Source organism: Helianthus annuus, chromosome 16 (genome assembly GCF_002127325.2).
Source record: "Helianthus annuus cultivar XRQ/B chromosome 16, HanXRQr2.0-SUNRISE, whole genome shotgun sequence".
In the NCBI taxonomy this organism is placed as follows: domain Eukaryota; kingdom Viridiplantae; phylum Streptophyta; class Magnoliopsida; order Asterales; family Asteraceae; genus Helianthus; species Helianthus annuus.
Window position 1 is genome coordinate 177,493,378 of NC_035448.2, and position 17,608 is coordinate 177,510,985.

At 44.5% G+C, this 17,608-nt stretch overlaps 1 pseudogene; it reads left to right on the plus strand.

Annotated features, from left to right (window-relative positions):
• Positions 1-11,303: 11,303 nt before the first annotated feature.
• The window catches only part of LOC110920061, a 50,316-nt pseudogene continuing 44,011 nt past the window's right edge, over positions 11,304-17,608 (plus strand).

Here is a 17,608-nt window from a genome sequence, read left to right on the forward strand (position 1 = left end):
GTCTATGACACTCTTGTAATTGACCGGGTCGTCGTCTTCTACTCTTTTCCCAACCCCGAACTCCATCACTTTGTCCACAACCCTCAATGTTAATTTCCCACCATTCATGTCCACCATTGCGTGACCGGTGGCTAGGAATGGTCTTCCTAGGATGAGTGGTAATTCGGTATCTTCCTCCATATCTAGTATGACAAAGTCGGCCGGGAAGACAATGTTTCTGACTTTTACCAATAGATTTTCGACGACACCTTGTGGATACTTGATAGACCTATCGGCGAGTTGTATGCTCATCTTTGTGGGGCTTGTTTTACCTAGTCCGAGTCGGTCAAACATTGATGCGGGCATGAGATTGATGCTAGCCCCAAGATCGGCTAGCGCATTGCGTATGGGTGATCCCCCAATGGAACAAGGGATGGTGAAGCTTCCGGGGTCGATTTTCTTTTGTGGGAGTTTGTTAAGTAGTACGGTGGAACATTCTTCACTTAAATTAACTAATTGCTGTGTTTCAATTTTCCTTTTGTGAGTGAGAAAGTCCCTCATAAATTTTGAATATTTAGGCATTTGAGTGAGAACTTCCACAAATGGAAGATTGATGTGCAATTGTTTTAGTAAATTTACGAATTTTGTAAATTGCTCATCGGTCTTTTGGCGAAGTAACCGACCGGGGTAGGGCACCGGGGGGTTCCTGGTAGGCTCTTGATTTGGCGGAGGAGTCGTCTCTTTTTGGGGTGTTGGTGAAGTTTCGGTTTGGTTAGACAGACTCTTTTCAGATGGAGGTAGTGGAGCTTCCTCGGGACCTACGGTACGGTTTCTCAATGTGATGAAATGCACTTGTGCCTTTGGCTTCGTTTCGGTATTGTTGGGTAACGCGTCTTGTGGTCTGTTGGAGAAATTTTGAGCTAGTTGATTTAGTTGCTTTTCAATGTTTTGAGTACTAGCTTGTTGATTCGTAAAGTTATATTCCATTTGTTGGAATCGATCCGAGTTTTTCTTTTCGGTGTCGGAGATGAAGCGTGAGATAGTATCTTCAAACCTCTCTCGTCCCCCTTGTTGTTGCTGAGAGAAATTTTGTGACTCATTTCTTGGTTGTTGAAAGTTTGTTCGTTGGTTCTAGTTTTGTTGGTTACTACTATTGATGGGTTCTCTCCAACCAAGTTTAGGGTGGTTACGCCATCCTTGTTTGTAGGTACCTGTTGGAGGACCTGACGGCCTAGGTCTATCATCAATGTAGTTTACCGTCTCCGTTTGATTATCCATTTCTTTCATATAACTCCAATTTTCATGTGGCCCACCGCACCCTTCACAAGCCATAACCGAGGCCGTTTTTGCCATTTCTAACTTTTTGATTTTCGAAAAGAGGGCCTCGATTTGGGCTTGTAAAGAAGTGCTTTCGTTTACCTTATGGGTGCCAAGGGTAATAGATTTTGTGCCTCGGGGAGTGTGCCACTGAAAATTGTTTTGAGCGATTTCCTCAATTTGATTATAAATTTCATTTGGGCGATGATTACCTAGAAGTCCCCGGAGCTAGAGTCAAGTATTTGTCTTGTGTGGCAACAACCCATTATAGAAAGTGGATACTTGTTACCATACCGCAAGACCATGATGCGAACATTTTCTTAATAGCTCCTTGAATCTTTCCCAAGTTTCATATAAGGATTCCCCGTCCTCTTGTGAGTATGTGTTAATTTCAGTCACTAATTTAGCCTTTTTAGAAGGAGGGAAATACTTATACAAAAACTTTTGGGCTAGTTCATCCCAAGTGTTTACCGAACCACTTGTGAGGGTGTTAAGCCAAGCCTTAGCTCAGTCTTTTAGTGAAAATGGGAACATTCGGAGGCGGATGGCGTCATTTGATGCTCCGTAGATCCGAAAAGTATCACATATTTCCAAAAAGTTGGTAATATGTAAATGGGGATCTTCGTCCGCAAGCCCCTGGAAAGTTGCGGAGTTTTGAAGCATTTGTATCAAATGCGGCTGAAGTTCGAAGTTGTTTGCATTAACATTCGGTGCATTGATAGCGGCGCCGAGATTACCTACTGTGGGTCGTAGGTAATCCATCAGGGTACATTGATCCGCCATGGGAAGTGAGTCCCCCGAAACTCTTTCTTGGATTTTAGCTTTAAGTCTTTTTCTTAGAAAGCGTTCAGATTCGTCTAGAGGTTCTTTTATGTCTTTATTGGAACTGGAGCTCATACACAGCGTAAGAAGTTCATGTGCGGCGCCTGGGTTCCAAGTCCTGCGATAAAAACAAAAAGATTGCTGGTCAGAAGTCTCACCACGGCCCTGTGGTCGCTGAGCATGGCCCCGTGGTCGTGGTTACATTTTTTGTTTTCTGGATCCCTGTTACTGGAAAGTTCAACACGGCCCCGTGTTCACCTTTCTTTAACTCAGAAAATAAAAACTGCCAGTAAGGATGCTGGGCACGGCCCCGTGCTGCAGTCTGCAGAAGCTGAAAAATTTAGAGAAATCCTAAAAAAACAGAAAAATAAGAAAAACGATTAGGCCGTTGATTCTTAACTTTCTAAAAATCCTTGTGTCCCCGGCAACGTCGCCAAAAACTTGATGCGTGTGTAGCGTTATATATTTTTGTTTATATTTTAAGCCCTTTTTAACACATTAGTCAAGTTTTAAATTTATAAAGCACGATATTCTACTAACCCTAAACACACATATGGGCAAGTGCACCCATCGTGAGCGTAGTATAGCATTGGTAAGATACCGAGATCGTCCAAGGACACAAGAGGTACCGGTTTATCCTCAACGTCTAATCAAATCAAAATTTTTAGAAAAGGTTTTAAACATGAAAAACAAAAACTTAAAATGCTGAAAAATAAAAATAAAATAAAACAGATAGACAAGATGAATCACTTAGATCCGACTCGCCTTTAATGTAACCTTTGATGATTTCCGCACTTTTACACTTTTTAAGACATTATCTTAGTTATAGTAGTAGGCCCCTATTTTGAAGGTGACATTACACTCAACCCAGTGGTTTGAGTCAGCAAGGATACAATCCCAAAGGGTCGGAATATTGAAAGATAATTAATTAAGTTATTAATGCGTAATGCGGTAGGCCCCTCTTTTGAAGGCGACGTTACCCTCGGCTGAGTGGTTTGAGTTAGCAGAGATACAATCCCAAGTAGCCGGATTAATGTATTAATAGTAGTTTACATATGAGGGGATCAAGCCTTTCGCACCCCCGCCATCCAATACCAGTGGGTATTGAAGGAGGTCCTAGTAAGCTTGACCTAGGTCCTTGCAGGATCTATACACTGAACAAGGCAAGAACCTTGCCAAACCATTCTCTTAACTCCCGTCCAGGTAGCCAACATATCTCTATATAGACCGTAGAGATATGAATGGTGAAAATTTTTTGTTTTATATAGACAGTAAAATAACGCCAAGACACCACACCACGGACAAATGATAAGGAAGTTTCACCTTCAACATAAAAAACTAGTTATTAAAGTCATTAATACAAAACCAAATAACAAGTGTGAAAAGATTAAAAGTCAAAAGTATTACATTAAATGCTTGTCTTCACTAAGTGATGTAAGAGACTTAGGCAAACATGGCCTTTGATTGTCAAGAACTCTTACTATCAATCTTGGATCCCGAGACTACTACACACACTCTAAGGTGGATGATGGATGATGGTGGTAGATGTGGGTGTTGTAGTGGTGGTGAAGTGGGAGAGGGGTGGTTTGCCAAGGGATGCCTTTGAAGTGAACCAAGCACCCCTATTTATAGCATGTACAGAAGCCTGGACACGGCTCCATGTCCGGTGGACACGGCCCCGTGGCCTTCCTCTTTCTCTTTCTTCATTAATTACAATTGTCTTCATTAGGCTCCACACGCCCCCGTGTTCGCACGCCCCCGTGTTCGCTGGGCACGGCCCCGTGTGAAGAAGCGTATCTGTACTATCAAGATTTGCAAGATTCTGCGAATCTTAGCGTTGACCATGGCCCGTGTTGAGCTGGGCACGCCCCCGTGCTGGGAATAGAAGCTTCTATCACTTTGTCATTTTCTGCAGACACCTGACCACGGCCCCGTGCACGCGTGTCCGCTGGGCACGGGGCCATGGTCAGCCTTCTGTTTCTTGTTTTTGTTTGGGAAGATGCTGTCGAGGGGTCGGACATGCCACGTCTATTCCTTTTCTTTGTATTTATGTTAGATTTTGCTGCATATTTGTTCCTTTTGTTCATTTAAGCTCATTTGGTACTCAAAATACAAAAGAAAGACAAAAGCACACTTTTTCCAACATTAATACTAAAAAGGGTTAGTTTTATGCCTCATTCGATGTAATTTATATGTTACATTTTACACACATCAATAACACTTTGCACAAAAACACCCTCAATGGAAGAAGCGAACGGCTCAATGGATTTTTTTCCCCAAAAAACACACTTTTTGTGCACTTCTTTTACAGAGCTCGCCTTATGTCACACAAGGCGCAACTCTTTGCACCTAGCGCACTTTTTTAAACCAGGACTACTTTACCATTAAACAATCTTTGTGAAAAGTCATGGACAGGTAGTTGTAAACTTGTAATAGACCTCTGATTAAATATGTTAATCTAATAAGACATTATTCAAATTAACTACGTAGGTAATAGCATTTGAACTAAAGTAGCTTAAATAACTAAAATCTAAAATAAAAGACATCCTAAACAAGATTAGCAGCTTTCAAGAGTGGCTCTATGTAGAGATGGGCATAAAACCCAAACCCAATTTCTACCTTATTCGAACCGTGTAGGGCTGTCCATACCGCTCAGCGCTCGTTGCTCGTTTGACGCTCATTCGGAAAACGTTTAGAAAATGCTCGTTCGATCTTTGGCTCGGTTGTAAACGAACCTATCGGCTTTGTTCGGTTTGTAAACAAACCGAGCACTAGCAAAGATCCGTTCGGCTCGGTTCGCTCGGTTTGGCTCGAATTGGATTTAAAAATATTATATACACACACACACACAAATAATGGGTTAGGTTCATTTGTGAACAACCTCCTTGATAGTGAACTGTGTGAACTAATCCTAGCCCTTGATTATCAATACACAAGTGTAAATTAATGGCCAAGATTTGTTGATGAAAATATACAATTGTATTTTACAATTCGATAATATAAATCAATGGCCAGGATTTGTTCACTCAGTTCACAAATACACTAGTGTTCACTCTAGAACCTTGCCCTACATACAATTATATATGTATATACACAAATATGGATTATATTTATAGTTTTGTATATACCACTGATTTTGTGCCACTATATACAAATATATAATTATATCTATGCATACTACCACAAACAGCTCAATATTAACTTTAACCCTAAATCGAAAAGTAAAGCCCTAAATCGAAAAGTAAAGCCCTAAATCGCTAAGCGATAGTCTTTGACCCGGACAATCTACTCTTCATCTCATTGTATCCCACTCTCACTATAAGTCGATCGGCTCTCGCTCTCACTCGTCATAGGTCTTCGCAGTCTAGTCATCGGCTCATCAGTAACAACTCAACTTCATTAGCGGCCACAACATTATCATTTTATAAACACTTTTATTATATAGAATGTGGTTGCTTTTTAAGGCATAAAACTTGAAACTCAATATTTTCATTATCCCTCTTTGCAAATTTAAACTGGAAACAATGGGGCTAACAAAATCGCTCGTTGCTCGCTTGACATTCGCTCAGAAAATTAATGCTTGGATAATGCTTGTTTGATTTTCGGCTTGGTTTGGTTTGTAAACGAACCGAGCACGAGCAATCTATACGGTTCCTTTTAACTCAATGGGCTTTCAAATTTCAATTTAACAAAACAGCCAGTTAAAAGAGGCCAGTTTGAAAACACGCCCAACTTGACAAACCGACCTGATGTCTCATCGGGCACTTGGGCAGCATGTTTGGATGAAACTTTCACGTCTCATCGGGTACATACGTATCCTGGGATTTTAATAACACGAATATTTTGAAAAAGTTATAATGAAAAGAGAGGAAATTCAAATAAAAGTAAACGAGAATGCAAAACATTCTCTCCAATTAGTGAGCAATATATAGCATTTAAGTTTGTTAATAGTTTTTTAATAGCAAACTAACCCACTTCTAAATACCTCTACAGTTGCATCTTGTGACGGAAGACACCTTACTACCGCATTACCAAATCATGTCCATTGAAAACACGAAACTCTCGGTTGATGACTACGCATATAATATCTTTACATAAACTAAGAAAATTTATGTTACCATAATAATAATAATAATAATAATAATAATAATAATAATGATAATAATAATAATAATAATAATCTATATTACTACATAAAGCATTTTCTATGTACAAAATTGTAAATTCTTATTAAATTTTAAGATGGTATATGAAGGGTAAAGTTAAATTGCCTAATTTTTTTTACTATTTTCTTCCATTCATACCCCATTTCCCCTAATCAATGGCATTTATGTCTAATAAATTTATACTATATATTAGATTATTTATAAATAATAAAAAATAAACTTACGGATAATAAATTCATCACATTTATCAAGAACATATATTCAATAATACATTTTATTGTATTTGTGTATTTGGACTAATGACTAATTAGTGAACCAAAATTAATCAAATTTAACATAAAATGTGTTTTATAATTTTAGAGAAGTTAGTTAAAAATTTAGATATAAATTGTTGACTCCGTCACGACACGCGGGTTTTCCACTAAATAAAAACTGTTGCAGCATACCACATATAGTGTTTATCATAAGGGTTTCACTGTTTATCATAAGGGTTTCTCATGCGTTGCAGCCGTGAAGCGCGAGTGCTTTTATATATATACACGCAATATAGACGATTTTTTAACGTTTCATATTTGAATTATATTCTCGGCTCATATTGTTGAATCTGCGCAGGGTCCCTACTATAATAATAAATACTCACATTTTCTTCTTTCTAAAAGTACATGGATGGTCCCTATGGTTTGCACTTTGTAACAAATTTAGTCCTCAGCCAACAAATCCAAAGGTTTTAACATATCCAAGTTAGAGACTAGATATGTTACAAAGTGCAGCCATCCATGTACTTTTGAAAAAGCTGGAGACTAAATGCATTACAAAGTGTAAACCAAATGGACCACCTATCTAAAATTGGAAAGCTGTGGACCAAAACCAAAATCTGGAAAACCGCAGGGACCATCTGTGTACCTTTCTCTCTCTCTTTCTCACCCCCCTCTCTCTCTCTCTCTATATATATATATATATATAGGTGCTTCGACTCTTGCATAAAGTTCTTGCTTCGACAATTCAAAAGTCGGAGAAGGTTTTTTACTAATGAATCGATAGTCAAACTCATTCCATACAGTATCTTTTACTCTATCAAAGCGGCGGATTTCTAAATTTTCATAGGGCCCTCCCGGAATTCCTTCTAGGGCCTGTTGAATAATTTTTATGGATTCTGTCATTTCGCTGATTCGTACTAAATAACGAGCTAACGAATCCCCCTCTTTTTGCCATTGGACTTCCCAATCAAATTCATCGTAACACTCATAATGATCAACTTTACGAAGCTATCGGTTTGCACTTTTACCCAATATGGGAAGCAGCATCCGTTGATGAATGGTTATACAATGGTGGTCCTTATGAACTAATTGTTCTACACTTCTTACTTGGTGTAGCTTGTTACATGGGTCGTTAGTGGGAGCTTAGTTTCCGTCTGGGTATGCGACCTTGGATTGCTGCTGCATATTCAGCTGTTGTTGCAGCTGCGACTGCTGTTTTCTTGATCTACCCAATTGGTCAAGGAAGCTTTTCTGATGGTATGTGATGAAACAATGGTTAACCGGGCAGGGTTAACTCACTGGTCTCGTCAAGAAGGGTTAATCCCTTCCTCTCGAGGATCGCTAGCTGGATCACTGGTGGGTTGATCTCCTGCACAAGGAAACAAAAAGTGACTCGTAACAAGGAGGATGGGGTGGGGGTGCTCCTTGTTACCACTCTCCGGCGTAAGAATCAGTATTCTGCTTGGGAAGCAAAGTAAGATTGTAGTAGTAGTGAGAGAGTTGTGAAGAGATACCTCAAACCTGGTTTGGGGTTGGTATTTATAGCCGAGGAGTGAAGGAGGAGGTGGATGGATAGACTGACGGCATGCTGCACCTTTGCATCAGACATGTCGGCCGTTGAGACGATGCCACGTCAGTCTGTCGCTTCCGTAGATCTGACAGGTGACTGCCATTGGTTCCACTTGCACTGTGGTGTCAGTCCCACTTGTTGAGCGTATAGGATGCGGTGCTAGCCGCATCGCTGTCTGCGGTAACATCTGATGTTATCGCGTCTCTTGCTAGTGATCAAGAAATACGCGAGATGCGGTGCTGGCCGCATCGTCGCCTGTGGTGACTGTTGGTGTTATCCAGCTTCCTTGTATTGATAGAAGTGTTCACTGGACGCGGTGCGAGGCCGCATCGCTGTGAATACTTCCGTTTTCATACACCAGATGTGATGCTATGTCGCATCACTCTACCGTTCTCATGTTCCATGTAAGTCCTCCTTCGTTACTAGATAGATTGGATTCACCCCTTGTGTCGATGCGTTCTCGCATGGGCACAAGTAGGTTGTTAACTGGTGGGGGTTTTGATAAGGGTAATGGTCACTCGCGGTCGATGCTGACGCGAGATCTGGGACCATACCCCTTCAAGTCCCCCCAGTCTAGTGTTGCTGCCACATACAAGTTGTATGTGGGAGGAGTACTGGACTATGGTGTTTAGAAGGTAGTTTGGAGTCTGGAGAAGATCCTAGACCATGTGGATGGTCTTTTCTGTTTGTAGATCAAGCTGGAGGTTTGGAAGGGTCGTTTGACGCCTCTTCCGTACCGGTGAAAATGTTTCGTCTGATGCGAAATTCTCAGCCTTTGGCTGGTTGCCACCTGTTGGTGTGCCGAACCAACTGTAGGAATTAGTTGGAGGAAGTGTACAAACTTCGAACCAATCTTTGAGATGTGGTTGAAGGTGTGCACAAACTTCGACCCAACCTTTGAAGTGGTGAATGAAGAAGAGAGCATGTTGTTCCCGTGATTGGATATCTAATGATGATTCCGTTCGTGGGGTGTTCATGTTCTTCCCATTAGCTCTCAAGTAACCGCACGTCTGTTGCGGTTACCTCGTTGCTTGACATTGTTGGCCACGGTTGTGAGAGCAACGTTGGGTACTTGCGTCATTGTTGGCCATGTTTGGTCGAACAATGTGATTCTGGATAACGGTCAAATAAACATGATCATAGGCATGGTAATGCCCATCATTGTTTATTCTATCCAACGTACAAGTAGGGTAACAAAGTCATAAGCAGACTTGTTACCACTTGTTCGACCGCTTGTTGTTCGACAAGGGCTCGTGTGATTATTGTGAATTTCGTCCGCATCTCTTCCTTAGGCACCTTCCTTCCCGCTCCAATACCGAGGAGTTTTCCTTGGAGTAGTTTCGTCCCTCGATGTGGAGTTAGTTGTGGCTCCACCGTAGCAACCATTTCCGGAAGCTATGGTTATGTCCGCAGTGACTCATGAGTGTCTGCGGTTTTGCATTCCCATATTCGCTCGAAACGGGTGTGTTGCTCGGATGTGGCTCTTGAAGGTTCAGGAGTCAGGGTTGCTGATGTGCGCGTGCGTACATTCCCTTCCTTCTTCAAGTTAAAGAAGGTGTTCATGTACCCTCTGCGGTTGTGAACCGGACAGGAGGGATTTGAAGCTTGAAGAGAATGAAGGCAATGCGGTTTACCTATTTCTGAGATGCGGTTAAGTCCAAAGAACAACGCTGGTTCTGAGTATCTGACACACCTGAATGGGCTCGTGTGTGTCATTTCCGCATATTCCACGTGTGCTCGTGGGTAGTGCGGAAAGGTATTATACCCCCTTATAGTGTGAAGACATATCTTTTTGCCTATTTTTAGGGGTATGTAAAAAAACGATATGCGGTATGGGTTATGGTGCGGGAACCAGAGAAACCGCATACCGCTTGCAATTGGATAAGGTAGTCGCTTTTTGTTACATACGTGGCTGAGCGCACGTGTGAGTTGGTGGAAGTTGGTGAGATTTTCTGGCATGTGCTGAAATGAAAGGACATTTGCACTGCCCGAGGCATTAAATGCACTGTAGCGAAGAGTGTAAACGTCTCTTATGTCAGGCGCGTAGGCGGCCACGCGCGCGTGATAACTGTCAGCGAAAACGGCGCTTGACACGTGGTGTCGCGCAATTCGTTCTTTTTGAACGTGATGATTCGTTTTCTCCCTCCGCATTAATTGCGATGGGTATATAAGGGGAAACCGTTCGTGGTTTCCCCTCACTTGTTCGAAATTTCAAAAATTTGCCGGTGAGAGAAACCTTTCCTTTGTCTTCTCCGACGATATTTGTTGAACTTCTGGTGAGGTTGAGTTTAGTTTTTCTACTCACTTTCTTTCGTTTCTTCAACATTTTCTGATGGCTGAACCATCAAGTCCACACAATGTGGAGGGTGAAAACCCTGAACAGCCGGTAGTAGCGGCTGATGAAGACGAAGATGATGACGTTGATGTTCCCGGTGGTGGGTTACCGGTGTTGAAGTGGTCAAAGGGTGGTTTTAAACTCCTGATGACCACCGTTCAGATGGCCGACGAGTGGGATGCTACTTACCCACAAGAGGGGGATACCGGTGCCGATGCTCCGGCCGGTTATATAACTTTGTGGGCTGATTTTTTCAACGACGGCAACCTTAGGTTGCCGGTGACGGTGTTCGTTGCGGAGGTGTTGGAGTATTATCATCTCCATATCTCCCAACTTAGTCCCTTTGGAATGTTCCGAATCCGGAACTTTGAATATACATTCCGTGCTCATGGCTTGCCCATCACCGTTGAAAATTTTCGGCGATTCTACCAGTTGACGGTGAACACTGGTTTTTTCTCGTTTACTCAACGGCATGGGAGCTTGAAGTTGATGACACCTCCTAAGGGTGTGACAGGCTGGAAGAAGAAATTCTTCTATGTGAAAGCCTGTGCGGTCTATGCCAGCATGTCTTTCAGGAATGTCAACGTTGGAGTTTCTGATGAAGATATTCCTGTTGCCACCGCAAAGACTGTGGATTGGTTCTCTAGGCTGCGGCCTATTGAACTTAAGAAGTTGGATAACAATCAGCTGTGGGTGTTGCGGATAATGCTCACTAGACCGGATAGGAAGGCAAGGCCCGTTTTGCGGGAAAAGAGTGGTGGTAAGTTTGTTACTCTTTGTTGTTTTCCTTACTTCCTAATCCTTGTAGTAACCTGCATGCATGTGTTGTATCAGTGGATGCGGTTGGCTTGTGGAGAATGTTCGAGCCCAATTTCGAGGGCCCGGTTGAGCTTATTGCGGTTGAGCTGAAGAAAGGCTTCAACCTAGAAATACTTAGCAACTTCCGCGTGCCGTCGCGCGCAGTGTTGGATGCCCCGGTGCCGGGGGACGCAAGAGGTAGTTCGTAAGTTGCATCTGTTTTTCCAGTTTATCGTTTTGACTGGTTTTCTTGATTGTTTCAATGCAGCTATCCTTGCGGATTTGGGGAAATTTGAGAAGCGCATCCCCAAAAAGCATGCGGAGAAAAAACCGGTGAAGAAGACCACGCGGGGTCGTGGCAAGGGGAGGGCTGAAGGCTCAGTTGCCCCTTCTTCAGTTTCTGAAGCCGCAGGTACCTATCGATCTTGTTATCGCGGGTATACCGATTACGTGGTAGTATCTGACACCCTTGAGGGTTTGGGTGTTATAGGTAGTGGTGCGGCTGCGGGTGGAACTGCTGCGGTTCCCCCCATTGTTGGTGAGAAAAGAGGACCAGAGCAGAAGGCTGCTGGTGGTGGTGAACCAAAGCGTCGGAGACTGCAGACCAAAAGGGCTGCTCCGGCGCAAAAGAAACCTGAGGTTGCTGCTGGTAAGTATATCCTTTTTCATTGTTTTGCATGTACAATATGTTGGATTAACAATTGTTGCTCTTTGTGTTGCAGAATCCCAAGATGCAGGTTATTCTTTCTTTGACTTCCCTACGTCTCCCCTGCATACCGCTGCTGCGGGTGCGGGCGTAACGAAGGAGCCTGTTGTGCCCAAGGAGCCTGCAGCCCCTTTTGTTTGGCCGGTTCGCGATCCCACCGTGGAGAAGACGGTGGAAAAGACTGCTGACTAGATATTCGACACTGTGGATTCCTCTGACAATCTGATCTCTCCTAATGAAGGTGATGGATTGGACTTGAGGTTTTCAGATGGTGGTAAGCAGAAATCTGATGCTGAGGTGCGGCAGCATGATGCTGAGCCGCAGAAGTCTCCTGCTGGTGAGAAGGGTACCGGTTCGTCTGCCGGCGGTGCGGGTTATGATGGGCCTCCAATTCAGCCTGGGGAGTCTGAATTGGAGTATTACTACCGCACCTATACCCAGGGTCGAAGTACTATTTATCACCGACCCCCCTGGACTGTTATGCAGGGGGATGATATTTCCAACGACCCTTCTGCGTGTAGGGAGATTCTGGGTGGTTTGGGCACCCCCTTGGAAGTGGAACGTGCCCGTGCCGCCCCCCGTGAGTTGCGCATCAATCAACTCTCCACCTTGTTAGTAGGAAGTTCCATAGTGGCTAACGCCATTTTGGAAGACTACAAGGTGTTAGGCCGCAGAGAGGATGAAGCTGCTCGCTTGCGGGCCGAAGCGGAAGAGTTGGTCAAGGCTGCTCGTGCGGGTGCGGAGCAGCTTGAGAAGGATAGAGCTGCTTTTGAGAAGCAGAAGCAGACCTCGGAGTGGGCTGCCACTGCTCAGCTGAAACAGGTTCGTACTCTTGCCAAACTTCTTTCTGATGAACGCAAGAGTTAGAATGAAAAGTATTCCAATGAGCGCAAGAAGTGGAATGAATCTTGGGCGAAGTAGAATGACAATCTGTTTCGTGCTCGTCAGGAGTTGACGAATGCCAAGGCAGCGAACGTTGCCTTGGGCAAGGAGAAAGCTGCAGCTGAAGCAATTGCGGTTAAAGTGCAACAAGCAGAGGCCCTGGCTGTTAAAGCGCTGGAAGAGGCCAAGGAAACGGGGGCCCGTACTGCGAAGGCCCTGGAGGAGGCCAAAGAGAGGGAGAGCCGTTCTTCCAAGGCTCTTGAAGAGGCGAATGCTGAGCGCATTCGTTTGGATAAAGTTGTTGCCAGCCTGTAGGTATGACTTGGTACCTTTGTTTTATATTTCCCTGCTTTTTGAGAATGTTTACTGAGTAAACTGTTTCCTGCTTTTTGACAGGCTGAGGTTCAGACCCGGGAGGTCGCGGTTACTGACCTCACAGCCCGCATGACTGCGGCGGAGGAGCGGGCCAGTGTTGCCGTTGAGGCCAGAGATGCTCTGACCTCTTCGTTTAACCAACTGGAGGCTGACCGTGAATGGATGCGGATGCATGGTATCGCGCGTGTAAGTATCCCTACCTTTATATTTGCTTGGATTAGTATCCGAGACTTATCCTTTGTTTACTGCAGATTGTTCAGGCCATTATGGATGCTCCTGAAACCGCAGCTGGTTTGGACTTGGTCAAGCAGCGTGCTCGTGACGCTGGCTTTAAAGCTGGTTATAACCGCTGTATTTCCCATATGAACGTCATGTCCATAGGCGGTGTTATCGAAGAGCGATCCGGCTTTCGGGACGTGGATACCGAAGGTCGTCTGAACGCGGCCGTAGCCTCCTTTTATGATACGTCCCTCTCTTGTGTGGAGAAGTTGGACGACTATTTAGAGGCTGCGGATTACGTTGACCGGCTGCGGATGCTCTATGCCGATGTAGAAGAGGAAGATCCCGCTGGTGGTGCTGGAGATGACACGGGTACCAGCGGTACGAAATAGGGTTTAGGTTGGCAAGTGTGCCCCCTTTTTGTTTTCCCCTTGTATATATGAGGAACTTTATGTAAATCCATTAAGCATCGCGTGGGTCCTTGAATTTTTTGAATATAAAGTTTTTTGTTCAGTTTGTACAAGTGTTTTTAATTCTTGCATGTTTGAACGTATGTATGCGGAACTTTACCCATTTGTGAATGGGGTCAAGTATACTCCATACTTTTGTCGTATGAGTACGCGTCAATTCTGTTATTTACCCCGTTAGGGTTTTAGAATTATGTAAGCTTTGTAAAAGCTTATATATCCGGAACTCTACCCATTTGTGAATGGGGTCAAGTATACTCCATACCATTGTCGTATGAGTACGCGTCAATTCCATTGTTTGCCTTTTTGGGCTCAGGAATTGTGTTAAGTGTTAACAAAAAACTTGTTTATCCGGCCGGATAAATATGCAAGTCTTTTTGCCTTTTGCTGGCCTATTACAATATTTGTGTGTGGTTACCACTTTGTATGGGTATCGCGAATGAAGATTTTGCCAATCTGTTTTTGGGATACCGCAAAGTGGAACACGCATTTGTAATAGTAGTAACAAACAATAATGTATAAAATTGCTTATTTATTTATTTGCCAATGGCCTGCGGCCCGCTATGTTACATAGAAAATGTAGGAACATGGCTTACATATAACAGCGTCGAAGCTGTTGTGCGTTCCATGTTCGTGCGATAGGTTCGCCTTCTAACGTTTGTAATTTGTATGCGCCTTTTCCTAAGACCTCTTTGATGAGGTAGGGTCCTTCCCACTTGGGGGCAAGTTTGCCTGGGCGCTCAGCATTAGATGCTTCGTTGTCGCGTAGGACGTAGTCTCCTGGATTGAAAGTACAAACGCGGACTCGCGTGTTGTAGTACTTTTCAAGTTTGGATTTATATTTGGCCTCGTTGATGGCAGCGTTTTCGCGCCTTTCTTCCAAGAGGTCCAAATCGATCCTGCGTTCCGTGTTGTTGTCTAGTTTTTCAATAGCCAACATTCTAGGAGAGGGGAGACCTACTTCCGCGGGGATAACCGCTTCTGTACCGTAGACTAGGCTGAAGGGTGTTTCCCCATTGCTTGTTTTTGGGCTAGTACGGTGAGCCCATAGGATACTTGGGAGTTCATCGACCCAGCTACGCCTGGCTGTTCCCAACCTTGCTTTGATGCCCTCGACTAGGCTTTTGTTGATACTCTCAACTTAGCCGTTTCCTTGCGGATGTGCCACGGATGAGAATATGTGTTCAACGTGTAGTTCTTTTAGCCATTTTTGAAATTCGTCAGCAGCAAAGTTGGTGCCATTATCGGTGACAATGCACATTGGTAACCCGAAACGGCAGATGATGTGTTCCCAAATGAATTTTCTTGTTATCATAGCAGTGGTTGAGGCGAGCGGTTTTGCTTCTACCCATTTTGTGAAGTAATCAACCGCTACTATGATAAATTTGACCGCACCCGGAGCGTCAGGGAAAGGTCCCACAACGTCAATTGCCCATTTCTGAAAGGGCCATGCGGTTGTGACGGGGACTAAGTTGTTCTTTGGCCGCAAAGTTTTTGGAGCATGACGTTGACAGTCGATGCATTTGCGCAACTCTTTGACGGCGTCCAGGTGCATGTCGGGCCAGTAATACCCGGCATTCATGATTTTGGCCACTACCATGCGCGGTCCAGCATGTATGCCACATATGCCCTCGTGTATCTCTCGGATGAGGTATGTGGCATCCTGGGGGTTGACGCATCGTAGTAGTGGTCCTAGGTATGATTTGCGGTATAAGATACCGTCTCCCATTTGATAATGGCACGCTTTGTATTGTAGCTTGCGTGCCTCTGATTTGCTTTCGGGGGTCACACCTGATTGCAGATACGCGATAATAGGTGTCATCCATGATGTTGTACCGTATTGAATGACGTTGACTTGGCGCAGGGGTACCGAAGGATTTTGCAGAATTTCGATGCGTATCTCCTTTGCCAAGTGCTGGAAGCTGGTGGATGCAAGTTTTGATAGTGCATCCGCGGACTTGTTTTCACTTCGATTAATATGTCGGATATTGAACGAAGCGAATTGGGATGTTAGTTGCAGGGCTTGCTCGAGATAGAGGATCATGATATCCCCCTTTGCGGCATAGTCGCCGCGTATTTGTCCTGCAACCAACAGAGAGTCGACGTGTGCTTCCAGATGCTGCACGCCGAGTTTGACTGCTAAACGTAGTCCTGCCAGTAGGGCTTCATATTCGGCCTCGTTATTTGTGCTTTTGAAATCGAGGCGGATGGCATATGTAAGCTCTTGGCCATCAGGGCTGACGAGTCGCAGACCTGCGCCCGCACCTTCCTCGTTGGAGGCACTGTCGGTAAATAGTGCCCAAGTTTCTGAGGAAGATGGCGTTGGTGCAGGGTTTTGTGCTTGTTCGCATTCTTGGATGCGATTCACCGGTACTTCGGCAGCGAAATCAGCTAAGATTTGGCCTTTTATCGCGGGGCGCGGTTTGTAGTTCAACGTGTGCGCGCCCAGCTCTATTGCCCATTTTGCTAATCTCCCAGAAATGTCAGGCTTGGATAGGATCGGGCCGATCCTGTAATTGGTTAGCACTGTGATGACGTGATTTGCGAAGTAGCATCGCAACCGTCTTGAGGCGTGCACCAATGCTAGCACCAATTTTTCCATTTTTGAGTACCTTGTTTCTGGGTCGTTGAGCATCTTGCTGATATAATAGATGGGTGTTTGAACCCCCTCCCGCTCCACTATCAATACCGCACCTACCGCGTTGTCCGCGGCAGATAGGTATAATATGAGTGGCTCCTCCTTGCGTGGTGCGGTTAAGGTTGGGAGTTGTATCAAACACTCCTTCATTTCCCGGAAGGCGTTTTCGGCCTCTGCGGTCCACTGGAATTGTTCTTTCTTTAAACAGTTCCGCAGGGTTTTGATGAAAGGATAAGACTTAGCTGCATGGTTGGCTAAGAATCTGTTGAGTGCCGCTAGCCTGCCGGCTAGTCGTTGCATATCTTTCATCGATGAAGGCGATGGCATGCGCTCGATCGCCTGAACTTTCTCCGGGTTTACCTTGAATCCATCTTTTGTCACGATGAACCCAAGGAATTTGCCTTCTTCCATTCCAAACGAGCATTTCCCTGGGTTGAGCTTTATGTTAACGCTTCGTAGAGTCTGGAATGTTCTTTCAATGTCTGTGAGCATGGTATCTTCCTCCATGCTCATGACGACTAGGTCGTCCATGTAGATTTCGACACTTTTTCTTATTTGGCCGCGGAAAGTGTCGTTCATCAGCTTTTGATAGGTTGCGCCCGCGTTGCGCAACCCAAACGGCATTTTTGTATAACAGTAATTCCCGGTGGGAGTGCAGAATGCCGTTTTGTCTTCATCCTCGATCGCCATTTGTACCTGATGGTACCCTTTGTAGCAATCGAGGAAACACTTCCATCTGAATGGTGCGAGATTATCGACCTTTTCATCGATTTCTGGAAGTGCGTAACAATCCTTGGGGCAGGCTTTGTTAAGGTCTTTGTAATCGACGCACATGCGCCAGCCCCCGGATGGTTTTTCTACCATAACTGGGTTGGATAACCAAGTCTGGTATTTGACTACCCGCAGAATGCCTGCGGAGAGCAGTTCTTCGACTTGCTCTTGCATCGCCTGATTTTTAGCGGACCCAAGGTGGGGTTGGCCTTGGATCACCGGCTTGATACCTGGTGAGGTATTCAAGTGGTGTTGCGCGATATCACGCGGGACCCCTGTCATGTCTGCGGGTGTCCATGCGAAAAT